Raw genomic sequence first — 15365 nt, forward strand, 5'->3', positions numbered from 1 at the left:
TATTATAATTATAATATAATTATATAATTATAATTATAATATATTATATATCAAATTATATATTAACTATATAAAAATTATCATATATAATTATTATAACAATGCATTATTATAATAATTAGTATTATAATATTAATTATTATTATATTATTAATATATTATTATAATTATTATTAATATATTATTATAGTTACTATAATAATTATTATTATAATTATAACAATTATTATTTTAATAACGAATTGTTATAATAATTATATATAATAATTTTAATATAATTAATATATAATTTGATATATAATTGATTTAAATTTAGGAACTTTTTGATATTGATTAAAACATCCTCATGAACGCGTTAACTTTGACAGTCCTAGTAATTAGCAGTAGAACATAGGTAAGTTTCAGCAAAATATCAGCTCTCACCCAAAAAGGGAAAAAATATTTTAAATAATAATAATAATAATAATAATAATAAATAATATATATTATTATTAATAATATATTATTATTATTAGTTGATATGATATATATGTATATGTGTATATATATATATATACTATATATATATATATATATACTATATATATATATATATATTAAAATTAGCACATCATGACTGGTTCAAGACTCTTCATCCTTGTATTTAGCAAACATCAACTGCTTGTATTGTTTCTTGAATTGGCTCATCGTTGTGCATTGTTTGAGGGTCTTACTCAATCCATTCCATAGTTTGATTCCACATACTGAAATGCTATGGCTTTTTAACGTAGTCCTAGCATACCTTTTTTTGCAGTACATTTAGCGAGTGAAGATTATCCAGTACTTCTTAATGACAGTCTTTCCTGCCAGAAATGTTGTTGTGTTTTTTTTGCGTTTTTCCCTTCCCCCCAAAAAGGTGTTTATTAAAAATCTGAAAATCAGTGGTGCATAATCGCGATCAGAAGCATTGACCCACATTTACAACTTCTAGTATTTTTTATTCCAATCGGTGTTGCCATGTCAGTATAATCTGCAGTCAGAATCACTTAAAAGTCACTTAAAAGTGTGCAGGTATATTCTCTATCCAGTAAGACATGGCCTGCTGCCATGGGTGCATTCATTCATTCATTCATTCATGTGTCTCTTAGAACAAAAAAAAAAGTGACTCACACTCACTTTGCGTTACTTCACGGTGCTTGATGTCAAAAGTGTCACGTAAATCTTGATTGTGCCGTAGCCTGAGGCTGCAGGTAGTTCACCCTGAGTGGAAGGAATCCTTTTTTTGTGTTTCCGCCACCGGTACATGAAACTGGGGAATCCAGTGGTTAGCTTGCACATGGCGGATAAAGTTTTCCAATGTAGAATTCCGTGAGTTTTGGCTCAAGTTAAAATAGATTTTTTTTTTAAAGAGGGAGCTTAAATGATGGGAAATGTTTCAAAACATAAAACATGAACCGATTGACAACTGGATTCAATGTTACAGTAAAAAATGAGATCACAGCTCTATCTAATTTCTGTCCTCTCGACACCTCATAATATCGATCAGTAGTTCGTATGAGCTCCTTGTGCCTGTATGTACTCCCTACAAAATCTAGGCATGCTTCTAATGTGACGATTTTTTCCTATTTCCTGTAACACATCTTCTCATGATTTTTTGTCTTAATGCATGTTTAGATGTCTTCTGAGCACGTGTGAACATAAACGTTAGCTGAAAGTTGTAATGGACTCGCCTAATCCTCAGGTATGTTTGTGTGTGAGTACTGACAGCCATGGAATGCAAATGAGTGGAACGTGGGTGGGTACATTTACTGTATTTGCTGGAGTATAAGTCACTCCGGAGTATAAGTCGCACAAGGCCAAAAATGCATAATTAGGTAGAAAAAAAAACCCCTACATAAGTCGCACTGGAGTATAAGTCACATTTTTTGTGGGTAATTTATTTTATGACCAAAACAGACATTACGTCCTCTTGGAAGGCAAGTTCTAACAATAAAAGAATAGAGAACATGCTGAATAGGTGTAAGATATGCTAACACAATGCTTATTCAGCTACACAAAAAATAAACATGAACAGAAAAGGTGTCCAGTGTTTATGTTACATAAACGTTTTTTTTTTTTCATTTATAAGTCGCTCTGGAGTATAAGTCGCAGGAACATTCAACCTATGAAAAAAGTGCAATTTATAGTCCGGAAAATATGGTATCTATTTATTGTGATGTTCTTCAGTGTAAAATAGCCATAGCATTTCAGTATGTGGAATCAAACTATGGAATGGATTGAGTAAGACCCTCAAACAATGCACAACGATGAGCCAATTCAAGAAACAATACAAGCAGTTGATGTTTGCTAAATACAAGGATGAAGATTAAGATTAAGATTAATATATGCATTTATTCATCCCTCAGTGGGGAAATTTGTATTGCACAGCAGCAAGAGTACCGAGTCAGTTAAGCAGTACAAAATACGCAATATAGAAAAATAAACAATATAAACAACCCAAGTATTAACAAAATCAACAGTTTTTCCCAGAGTTATATACAATACAGTATATAGATAATATGAAACGAGAGTCTTGATCCAGTCATGATGTGCTATACATCACTATATTGACACTTACTATGGTACACATTATGTCATTGGATGCTCATATCACCTCGTACTTCGATACGGGACAAAAAAAACATAAAAAAAACTTAAACTATATTAAGAAAGCAGGAAGTGAACAAATGTAACAGTTATTGATTGTAAAAGTACCAGATGGAGGGGTAGGATTTAATAAGCTTTGCTTCTTCCTACTCCTTTTTGACATGTGGAACTGTGAACTGATTATGGGATGCACTCAATTGTAATCTGATGCATGTTCAAATGAAATAAAACCATTACCATTACCATTACCATTACCATTACCATTACCATTACCATTACCATTACCATTACCATTACCATTACCATTACCATTACCATTACCATTACCATTACCAACTTAGACTGGTCAGTGTGCAGCTTTAAAAAATAAATCAATACAAAGCCATTGTTGTAAGTATGAACACCTTGCAGCGAACGTGCCCAAATTTTGGTGGCCAGAGCCTTAATCCTCTTGGGGATGGAATCAGACAAAGCTAAACAAATTGTTACTGGAAAGATCTTCCTCCCTTTTATCATTTTGTATTATGCCACAAAATCTGAGGGACTGTGCATTTTGCATGCTAATCTGTTTGCCGCTTTCCCGTAGCTGTTTATTGCCATGCCAATGGCACAGACAATGTACTATAACCAGCTCGCCCAGCAGTGAATTCTTTTGTTCAGGGCTGAAATCATTGTCATCTGAAAGCTTTTGTTAAGTACGGAGTGCAGCAGGTTTCTCCGGTTGCCGTCAAAAGGCGTCAACATTCAAACATGCTGCTCAAATGATGTCCCACCTCTTTGTGCTTTGAGTACCAAAGATGGAACACACGCATGCACTCATGCTAGTTATGTGTGTTGTCCGCTAGTGATAGTGATTTGACTAAGTTTGGCCAACCAACTAAGTTTAGCTATCATTGAATGTATTGCCTATGATACATAAGTACAACTCAGCTCACACTTTACTTTAAAATGATTTTGAATTTCGGAAGAAGAACTTGAACATCTCGCAAGGTAAAGCACGCCATTCAATGTCGTACTGGGGGCGACAGACCGCAACAGATGGGATCATGATCGCATCTCATTTATGGTAATGGTTTTATTTCATTTGAACATGCATCAGATCACAATTGAGTGCATCGCATAATCAGTTCACAGTTCCACATGTCCAAAAGGAGTAGGAAGAAGCAAAGCTTATTAAATCCTACCCCTCCATCTGGTACTTTTACAATCAATAACTGTTACATTTGTTCACTTCCTGCTTTCCTAATATAGTATTATGCAATATTTTTATTTTTTATTTTTTATTTTTTATTTTTTATTTTTTATTTTTTATTTTTTATTTTTTATTTTTTATTTTTTATTTTTTATTTTTTATATTTTATATTTTATATTTTATATTTTATTTTTTATTTTTTATTTTTTTATTTTTTATTTTTTATTTTTTATTTTTTATTTTTTATTTTTTATTTTTTATTTTTTATTTTTTATTTTTTATTTTTATTTTTTTTAATTTTATTTTTTTCACGTACTGAAGTACGAGGTGATATGAGCATCCAATTACATAATGGGTACCATAGTAACTGTCAATATAGTGATATGTATAGCTGCACGAAGGCGGGACTGTTGCGGCTCTATATTTAGCCGACTCCATATGCAGAGGGACGATATCGTTATTCTAACTGCCACGTGAGTATAGAACACCCTCTACTGGTAGCAGTAGTAAACACAATAACAAACATACAACAGAGATCACTCTAGTACACCACAAGGACGTATGAACATGCAAAATTCCACTTTAAAAACACCCAGCGGGTCTCCAAAAGGTGAACTGCAATGTAGAGAGGGAACACTGTTTTAGCAATTCTAGGGTTATCATCACACTTTTTCTTTTTGCCATCACTGGTACCATTACTATGTGGTAGTGTTACAAAAAACACAAGGACACAAGAAACACAAGAAAAATTCTTGATTCTACAAATGATCACTAAGCTATTTTTTTTTTTAACCCCAAATTGTACTTTGTGCTTTCTGGTGACTCCAATATCAGGAAAAAGCCGAAAGAAACTTTCTGAGTGTTTGAATGCTGCTCGCATCTGCGTTAACAGCAATTAGTACAGTGGTACCTTGATTTTTTAAATGACTTTGTTCCAGAAGGTTAGAAAAAAATCCAAATGAGGCAATTAATCCGTCCCGGAAACCCCAAAATATCACAAAAAATACATCCTATAGAGTAGGGGTCTCAAACTCAATTTACCTGGGGGCCACTGGAGCCAGGGTCTGGGTGAGACTGGGCCGCATCAGGTTCCCCCCCCCCAAAAAAACGCCTTTATTAAAAAAGAAAAATGAATAAACTTTGCTTTGGTTCCGATTTTCTACAAGAAAAGCTCTGATAAAACATTCCACTGTTCTCAAATATCTTAATGTTTCTTTTTCTGCACAAAATAAAATGAAAAATAAATAAACAAATCAAGAACAAAAGAAAATCAATCACAAAAGAAAATCAATCAATCAGTAATACATAAATATTATAATAATAATAATAATAATAATAAAACGGCAAATAATAAAAACTCAAGAAACCACATATAGTTGGTGGGTAGACAAATTATTTTTTTCAGATTAAAATTAACAAAGCATTATTAGAGCCCTGTAGACATGACAAAACACGACTATAGTCACATTTATACTCTTTTTATTTACAACATATTGCGCAACTGCAGGGTCTTGAGACACATGCTAACTCGCAAACTAGAGAGCTAGCGACCTAAACGGTAGCCTTCAAGTTATTTCCTTTAAACTTAAAAAGCCAAAAACTTACCACTTCCACACGGATAGGGAGGATAACTATTAACAGTTATTTAACCTTTAACATGAACATTAATCAAACATAATAATTTTTTCTGGGTACATGATACCATACAGCATCCATATCAAACTTGCACGGGCCGCACTAACATTAAACTTTCATATCAAGGTGGGGGCCTCAAACTAGTGTCCGCGTGTTTGAGACCCCTGCTATAGAGCATATGGAATACTTTGCAATAACCAAGACCAAATTTGGATAGTATTTGTCTTTCAATGTTCACGCTGGAGTACATTTGGTTGAGTACGCTTACATTTACATGATACTTGGCAGCATGTTTTTTCGGATTTGAGCAAAACAAAATTCCTGCACTGCTGTACTGTACTGCAAAAATGCCTACATTGTAAACATCTGCTTTGGTAAGAATTGCAGTTATGCAATGGACAATAAAAAAAAAAAAAGGCCGCCGGACTTCAGACGCTTGGACCTGGTTGAGGTTTACACGGCAATGACAATAAAATGAGTGAGGTGGAGGGGAAAAAAAGAGGCGGGACGGGGTGACCGACAGATAACTGGATGTATGCTGAGTCACGGTGAGGACATGACCAGACATATCTTATTTGATTTATAGCACAAACTTCTGCACATGCCTTTGCATGCCTAAAAGCGGTTCAATGTTCTGAAAAGAGTTTTGCATGTTTATTTAAAAGGAAGCCATCTTGCATGAAGTGATACTTCAAGGCATTGCGTTTGAGTTGCAAATGTATAGTTCAAATCTTATTCTATCTACTTTTTTGCAGCCTGCTCTAAAAACGTTACATCAGAGCTGCAAATCTTTGCCGCTTGTAACTCCCAGCAGCTTTTAGCCATGTGTGCTTTTTTTTTTTTTTCTCTGCTTGTGAAACTCAAGCCTGCATCATGAATCTTCTAAACTAATGACCAAGCAGCTCTCACTCAAAAAGCTCTTTGGAGCGCCACAGTTAAAAAGGAAAAAAGTATTATAAGTATTTTCAAAATTCCCAAAGAAGCAGCTATTTCTTTCTCAAGCAGGGTTTCCCCAAATGTAACGTTGTTGACCCAAAACGGGTTCCGGGTTTTAGTCGGTTGTTACTTTTATTGGCAAATAGTTTCTTGACATCAGGATTTTTGATTCATGTTTGGTGTCGTTTGGTGTTCTTTGTTATTAGTTTATGTCTGTACTGTTGTTATGGAAATGTTTGGCTTTTTGATCAGGCTTTCGGAAACATTTCCCCATGGTCAATAAATAACAACTTTTAGTGAAGTCAAGTAAATTAAAGGGGACCTATTATGCTCATTTTTTTATTGGGTTGTGGTCTCCTATAGAGCGGCTACACACAATAACCCATACAGAAAAATAATCTGCACCTTTTCCAGCTGTATTTCCTTTCATTTGTGCTGTTTTCATTTATTTTTTTTTCATTTTATACCATATAAGGACGTCCGCCTCTTTGTGACATCACAAAGAGCCAGTTTTACCACGCCTTTTGAAACTGAGCGTTTTGAGCCATCCCAAACTTCTTTCAGTGCTTACTTCCAAATGCGCAAACCTCATTATCTGAACCTTTGGCATCTTTTAACATGAGATTACAACATTCTAAATACATTTATACGTCAGAAAAGTGAAAAAGCACAATTTAAACTATAACACAGGGGTGCCCATTGCGTTGATCGCACGCAAGTTTGGGTCAATTACATAAACGGCACTTTGTAGATGTCATATCCTTTCACGTGTACCGTCTAGTTCTGTAGAAATAAAGTAAATTGTTTAATGGCTTTACTTCGTGTCATGAAGTCCACCATAGAAATGTTTTATATACTAGCGTTTCTTGTGCCTATTGTGGAAAGCTTTTGAATACGTTGCCTTGATGTCGGCTGCATTGTACTTTGCATTACCATTTCTAATTCTTGCATATGGATTATATTTGATAGCCAATGCGAACTGGACGAAATACATAAACCATGTGTCTTAATGAACGTTACGTAGCTATTTAAATGAACATGACTTATTTTTGCACTACTAAAACACACACCTCACTGTTATGTACAATATGCTTCAAACGTGCAATACTGGACTTATGTGCAATAGGATTCATTCATTCAAGTAAAACTCAGGTACAATATGTGCAATACTACATTTTGTTTACTGAAATTCCACATGTTGGTTACTGCAATTCTACATCTTGTTACTGTGTAGGTTATTGTTATTGACTGTAATTCTACATTTTCAAAAAGGTCAGTAAGGATAATTCATAATGCCGCCTACAGAGAACATACTAACTCCTTTTAACGTAAACTATATTAGGAAAGCAGGAAGTGAACAAATGTAACAGTTACTGATTGTAAAAGTACCAGATGGAGGGGTAGGATTTAATAAGCTTTGCTTCTTCCTACTCCTTTTGGACATGTGGAACTGTGAACTGATTATGGGATGCATTCAATTGTAATCTGATGCATGTTCAAATGAAGTAAAACCATTACCATTACCAGAAGCCCAACTCTATTTAAGTGGCCCCACCAACTAATTTGAACGGCGTTCCTTACCACCCAAATCCAACTAGAACTCAGCTCACAGGACAAAGTGAGGGGTAAGTCACCTTTGATGCACTACACCAGGGCTGGGCAACTATGGCCATAAACTGGCGTTTGAATTCGGTCCGCCACTTAAATACCAAAGTATTTCATGACTTGTAAGTATAGTTAGAGTCAATCTGAGACAACCTTTTGATTGTTTAGGTAGATTTTTATGTGCAGCGGTCCAGACAACTTTCTCACCCATGGTGCCAAACAAATACAAGTCAAATATGTACCCACTGTCACTGTCTGGGAAGTGGAAAAAGACGGGATGTGGTCATACTCTTTAATTGTCAATGTTTTATTATTGAAAGAGTATACTGGATATCACACATCATTTATTCATGCACTTTCCAGGTGTCTATTTCAGTAAAATAAGACCATTCATTCATTCATTTTCTACCGCTTTTTCCTCACGAGGGTCGCGGGGGTGCTGGAGCCTATCCCAGCTGTCTTCGGGCGAGAGGCGGGGTACACCCTGGACTGGTCGCCAGCCAATCACAGGGCACATATAGACAAACAACCATTCACACTCACATTCATACCTATGGACAATTTGGAGTCACCAATTAACCTAGCATGTTTTTGGAATGTGGGAGGAAACCCACACACGAGGAGAACATACAAACTCCACACCTGACTGCGTGGCCTAAATGCGAACCACTCATCCACTGTGCTGCCCTTCTGTCAACTCAATGCACTACATTGTTGATGGGTATGTCAAACAATGTCATGTCAAAAAATGCAATTCATGCATTCACAACGTTTTTCTTATATCATTGGTAATGTTAATGGTTTAATTTCATTTGAACATGCATCAGATTACAATTGAGTGCATCCCATAATCAGTTCACAGTTCCACATGTCCAAAAGGAGTAGGAAGAAGCAAAGCTTATTAAATCCTACCCCTCCATCTGGTACTTTTACAATCAGTAACTGTTACATTTGTTCACTTCCTGCTTTCCTAAAAAAAATTTTTAGTTTTTTTTTTTAATTTTTTGTCACATACGGAAGTACGAGATGATATGAGCATCCAATGACATAATGGGTACCATAGTAAGTGTCAATATAGTGATATGTATAGCACATCATGACTGGTTCAAGACTCTTCATCCTTGTATTTAGCAAACATCAACTGCTTGTATTGTTTCTTGAATTGGCTCATCGTTGTGCATTGTTTGAGGGTCTTACTCAATCCATTCCATAGTTTGATTCCACATACTGAAATGCTATGGCTTTTTAACGTAGTCCTAGCATAGAAGTGTTTCAAATGTACTTCTTCCCTGAGATCATATTTCTCCTCTCTTGTAGAGAAGTATTGGATGACATTTTTAGCTAATTGGTTATTTTTAGCCTTATGCATTATTTTAGCTGTTTGAAGATGAACTATATCAGCAAGTTGAAGTATTAGTGATTTTAGAAATAAGGAGTTAGTATGTTCTCTGTAGGCGGCATTATGAATTATCCTTACTGACCTTTTTTTGCAGTACATATAGCAAGTGAAGATTATCCAGTAGTTCTTAATGATAGTATTTCCTGCCAGAAAGGTTGTTTTTTTTGTTTGTTTTGTTTTTTTGCGTGGGAGAACACCCACGCATGCACGTAGCACGTATCAAAATAGAATCAGAATCATTGTATTGCATACAACGAAATTTGACTGCAACTCCACGGTGCATTTTGTAGAAAGTAAAAATAAGAATAAGGATTCCTGTTCAAAATAAGTGTAAATATATGTAGTATTATATAGTACGAAGTATTAGTGATTTTAGAAGTAAGGAGTTAATATGTTCTCTGTAGGCGGCATTATGAATTATCCTTTGTGATGTTCTTTTTTAAGCAATGGTAGCTTTGGCCTGCTCAAAGGGAGGTTCTTTATAACATTGAATATTTAGTGCATTAAAGCACATAAAGACATCCAGATGTCTCCCCATGTTGGAGCGGACACATTCCGGGAGTGACTATAAGAAATGTGGATAATGAGCTGAGAATTGTGCGGCAACATATTTTTTTATGGCTTGCTCATTTGGACGCTGGTTCAAGCAGACTGCCGGCTTGGAAAAAAACGTGCTTCTGACATGAGTCAAGCTGCGCAGGGATGATCTTAACAGATATGGTCTCGTAGGGAATTTATCCTGGTGATTTGACTGGACCTGGCTCCTGCGTGTTTCTTTTTCTACATTGGGAGGGCACAGGCCAGTATGATTTCTGGGAATGAAACCGGAGCTCCCTTCTAAAATAGGGGTTCCCCTCTTGCTTCTGGTAAACTCTGCCGAAGTTGAAAGGACGCACTTCTCCAGTCTGGAAGCTTTTCATATGGTGGCTTCCAACACTTGGGTCACGTGTTGGGAAAATGGCAGCACTTGTATATTTTATTTTTATTCTCCAACCAGTGTCTGCACGCTGCGGTTAGACATCTACTTGTTTCCCGTTCCAGTATGGAAAGGTCAAATGTGGATTGAAAAGTAAAGCAACATGGGGTTGGTTTTACTTTGTGTAGTTCTTGAGTGGAAAACACATAAGTGCACTTTTGGGGTCATTATGAGACCACTGCATAATATAATTGGGGCTCCCGTTAAGGAATCTATCCAAGTGAGAAGATCTTGGAGAGGGAAGTGCGGGAGTTTTATGACCAAAGCTATACATTCCTCTCTTCTACACGCCTCCTCTAGAAGTCAATGTGTATATATGTGCTTGGCTGGCTTTTTTAGCCTTGAAGGTGAAGAGAAGTTTGGCAGAAAAATATGTACATCAGGCAGCATAGTTCCTCTTATTTGCCATGTGAAGGCAAGACGCTTGATTTCACGTGGAACTTCAGATTCTGTCACCAGTTCTAAAGCAATAAAGCAACTCTGGCCCAAGGTCTATTTGCAGACTGCAGCTTATTTTTTTTGTTGGATCCTGTATATAAAAAAAACACACACACACACATCAAAACATTACCATGGTAGATTTAAGCAACCCTGAAAAGCAAACAATAAAAAAAATATTGTTTGCTATTTAAAAAAGTGAATAGATATTCAAACTTTTTAAAGTTAAGTCTTGAACCAGTCATGATGTGCTATACATATCACTATATTGACACTTACTATGGTACCCATTATGTCATTGGATGGTCATATCACCTCCTACTTCGGTACGGGACAAAAAAAACAAACAAAAAAAAAACCTTAAACCATATTAGGAAAGCAGGAAGTGAACAAATGTAACAGTTACTGATTGTAAAAGTACCAGATGGAGGGGTAGGATTTAATAAGCTCTGCTTCTTCCTACTCCTTTTGGACACGTGGAACTGTGAACTGATTATGGGATGCATTCAATTTTAATCTGATGCATGTTCAAATGAAATAAAACCATTACCATTGTGCAGGTTTCCGCTTATATCTACGTAACCTTGTATCTGCTGTGTCTATTTTCAAAGCAAAATTTGTTCTCTATCAGAAATCACTCCACACTCTTTATTGCTCTCTGGTTCTACCATATCTTACTTATTGTGTAGAAATATGGGCTAATAACTATAAAAACAATCTTCACTCGCTAAATGTACTGCAAAAAAGGTCAGTAAGGATAATTCATAATGCCGCCTACAGAGAACATACTAACTCTTTATTTCTAAAATCACTAATACTTAAACTTGCTGATATAGTTCATCTTCAAACAGCTAAAATAATGCATAAGGCTAAAAATAACCAATTAGCTAAAAATGTCATCCAATACTTCTCTACAAGAGAGGAGAAATATGATCTCAGGGAAGAAGTACATTTGAAACACTTCTATGCTAGGACTACGTTAAAAAGCCATAGCATTTCAGTATGTGGAATCAAACTATGGAATGGATTGAGTAAGACCCTCAAACAATGCACAACGATGAGCCAATTCAAGAAACAATACAAGCAGTTGATGTTTGCTAAATACAAGGATGAAGAGTCTTGAACCAGTCATGATGTGCTATACATATCACTATATTGACACTTACTATGGTACCCATTATGTCATTGGATGCTCATATCACCTCCTACTTCAGTACGTGACAAAAAAAAAAAACTAAAATTTTTTTTAGGAAAGCAGGAAGTGAACAAATGTGACAGTTGATACAGTGATTGTAAAAGTACCAGATGGAGGGGTAGGATTTAATAAGCTTTGCTTCTTCCTACTCCTTTTGGACATGTGGAACTGTGAACTGATTATGGGATGCACTCAATTGTAATCTGATGCATGTTCAAATGAAATAAAACCATTACCATAAAAAGTCATCTGTTTATGTAGGACTTTTGAAATCTTATGTCATACTAAATACAAGATAAAAGCCAAAGCACAAGGACATTTTCCGTCTCAATATTTATTACTGTCGCTTTCAGAGGAACAGCGACCTGGCAGTTTTGTGTTTTGAGATTAGCGATGGATGTGTGTGGCCGTGGGATGAGGAGGAGGACGGTTGAGTTTGTTTTGACAATAAAGAGATTGTTGATCGACCGCATCTATTTTCATCATTACCACATCCAGGCTGATGTAACAATACAATCTTCCCTCTTAGGACTCCCCACTGTTGATAGCCGTGTGGCTGCAAGTGAGCCGCACGTAGCATATTTTCCTGCAGGGAGCTGTGCTGTAACTCGTTCTTGACCCAGTCTCGTGTAACTCATTATTTAAAGTCATTTCATACGTAACCACGCAATGATTTGAAACATTTTACTGTATGTTCCGAAAGCATTTAAGTATATTTGGACATTTAGACAACTTAAAATAAACCAGAAAAAAAAGTAATATGATGAAAATAAAGTTGTAAATGTAAACGAATAAAGTCGTATATTGACATAAAAAGGTCGTAAATTCACAAGAAAACGTGTCGCGACTTTACGAGGAAATTTACAGGAAAAGAAGTTGTCACATGGTAAAAATAAAGTTGTAAATTTCCGAGCATAAAAAAGGCGTAACTTTACGAGAACAAAGTCATAAATTTGGGACAAACGAAGTCAAACGTTTCAGAGAAAAAAGTCATTAATTTTGTAGAAAAAAAAGGTGTACAATTGCAAAAAATAAAGTCGTAAAGTTACAAGTATAAAGTCGTAATATTACGTGTCATCATGTCATACATGAAAATAGAACATATTTTTTGAAAATTTCCTCTTGCTTAAGCTTTTAGCTTGCTACCAAAGACATATTTAGACATTTTGCTCGCTCCCAAACACGCATTTGTATTTGCAAAAGAGGTGATGATGCAACTCCACAATTGTGGAGATCACAGTGGTGCACTTTTAAGCCGGAAAAACATCCACAAGGTGGCAGAAGTAACTTTTATAAGAACTCTTTCCTATAGAAATACTGCATAGCAATCAGGAAGTGAAAATGAGTCTTGTAGCATTTACAGTCTGGTAAAATGTAAATTCATGAGCACGATTATAACCTTTCTTCTGGTATGTACCACGTCTATATAGAGCTAGAAAAATAAAAAAATAAAAAAAATCAAAATAATCCAAAATGGCCGGTACCGAGACGGACGGCTTTTGAAAAATGACTGGAATTGAATGAGTTAAACAAAGCAGCACAGTCAGATTAGCATGTCTAGCCCACTTCCTACTTCCTGACCCCGCCCCTTCCACATGCCTAAGGCAAAAGGTCACATCATTTCCTCATTTTCATAGCTGCCGCAGGCAATGCCCGTAACACAAAGTTACACGTTTTTTCGCTCGTAAATTTCCATTATTAAATCTTTATCCTCGTAATATTACAACTTTTAATACTTTTAAAACTCTATTTTGCTGCCATGTTATAAATAAAAGCTTGCCTGAAGCAGGAGGATAGTTTCTTTCCTTCCTTCCTTTGACATGGAAAACTTTATTCCTGAATTCTCTGATTTTTCCCCAGTGTTGCCCTAATAATAAATAAATAATTTATACATAATAATTAATATAATAGGAAGTAGGAAGCATTTTTATAAGCATTTTTAGCATTTTTAATAATAAGCATTATTGGGGCTGCATGGTGGTCGAGTGGTTAGTGCGCAGACCTCACAGCTAGGAGATCCGAGTTCAATCCCACTCTCGGACATCTCTGTGTGGAGGTTTGTGTGCTTGTGTGGATTTTCTCCGGGTACTCCGGTTTCCTCCCACATTCCAAAAACATGCTAGGTTAATTGGCGACTCCAAATTGTCCATAGGTATGAATGTGAGTGTGAATGGTTGTTTGTCTATATGTGCCCTGTGATTGGCTGGCCACCAGTCCAGGATGTACTCGCCTGAAAGACATCTGGGATAGGTTCCAGCACCCCCACGACCCTCGTGAGGAAAAAGCGGTAGAAAATGAATGAATGAATGAAATTTTTTTTATTGGGGCTGCATGGTGGTCGAGTGGTTAGCAGACCTCACAGCTAGGAGACCCGAGTTCAATCCCACCCTCGGTGTGGAGTTTGCATGTTCTCCCTGTGCATGCGTGGATTTTCTCCGGGTATTCCGGTTTCCTCCCACATTCCAAAAACATGCTAGGTTAATTGGCGACTCCAAATTGTCCATAGGTATGAATGTGAGTGTGAATGGTTGTTTGTCTATATGTGCCCTGTGATTGGCTCGCAACCAGTCCAGGGTGTACCCTGCCTTTAAGCGGTAGAAAATGAATGAATGAAAAATGTATTGTTTTCGATTTTGAATGTCCTCAACGACCTTGTTTTTCGCGTATTTCCTGAACACAAATATAAAGAATATGGAAGTTTGATTTTCCTGTGATGAAAAACTCTTATAAAGTCCAATTTCTTACCTGGCTACACTTCTGTGTAGCTCCTTGTCTGGCCTGGCCACTGTTTGCGTTACATTTTTCTCTTTCTATAATGCCCTCAACATTCCACACAGCTTATACCGTAGGGCTGCTTTTCCGTCGTCCAATGAAGCGAGTGTTACGTAATACATAGCCCAACACTATATTTGACTGTTGAGCCTCAGAGCACTTCAGCTATGCAATAACGTCTCCCATCCCGAGCCACCGCTAAAACGACTCCAAAGCACATTTGTGATTGTTTTGTTAAAGAGCCGCCATTTTTAATATCCATTGTCATTTAAACCAGTTTCGTCTGTAATGTTTTGTTTTGAGCACAACTGTAATTAATCAAGCAGGCACACTGACGTCAACAGTGTGGCCTACTTGCATAACGTCTCTCCCATAGATTTTTTTTTTTTTTTTTGGAGCAAGCCGGAAAAGTCAACGAAGCTCTTATCACACCTCCTCTCTCTGTGTGGACAGAGGCAGGCATAGGTGCGGATGTCCCCCGTCCATTCGACCCCGTTTACCCTACCATTGTCATGGTGATCTGTAGAACTGCGGTACAAGGAGCGTCACAATCAGACAATGCAATGCCAGCCCATAATTACAGCAGCTGTCT

General features: G+C 36.4%; 1 protein-coding gene across 1 annotated transcript in view; it reads left to right on the plus strand.

The window, feature by feature from the left end:
• zdhhc18a (zDHHC palmitoyltransferase 18a) overlaps positions 1–15365 on the plus strand; it is a 40533-nt gene that overhangs the window by 16393 nt on the left and 8775 nt on the right. The gene's annotated exons all lie outside the window — the stretch shown is intronic.

This window comes from Doryrhamphus excisus, linkage group LG17 (assembly GCF_037039965.1).
Source record: "Doryrhamphus excisus strain RoL-2023G ecotype Guam linkage group LG17, RoL_Dexc_Guam_v1.1, whole genome shotgun sequence".
NCBI lineage: Eukaryota > Metazoa > Chordata > Actinopteri > Syngnathiformes > Syngnathidae > Doryrhamphus > Doryrhamphus excisus.